This window comes from Gracilinanus agilis, chromosome 2 (assembly GCF_016433145.1).
Source record: "Gracilinanus agilis isolate LMUSP501 chromosome 2, AgileGrace, whole genome shotgun sequence".
Lineage (NCBI taxonomy): Eukaryota > Metazoa > Chordata > Mammalia > Didelphimorphia > Didelphidae > Gracilinanus > Gracilinanus agilis.
In genome coordinates this window covers 355,371,425-355,371,689 of record NC_058131.1, presented here as the reverse complement: position 1 = coordinate 355,371,689, position 265 = coordinate 355,371,425, and positions in this window count along the sequence as shown.

Sequence of the window (265 nt, the reverse complement as noted above, 5' to 3'; positions counted from 1 at the left end):
TCAGCTGCACATGGCACATTCACAAAGATTGACCATGTTATAGGGCATAGAATCATTGCAAACAAATGCAAAAGAGCAGAAATAATAAATGTAACCTTCTCAGATCTTAATGCAATAAAAATAATAATTAGTGAGGGCACTTGGACAGGAAAATCAACAACTAATTGGAAATTAAATAATATGATTCTTCAAAACCAATTTGTCAAAGAAGGAATCATAGAAACAATCAATAATTTCATTGAAGAAAATGACAATGATGAGACAT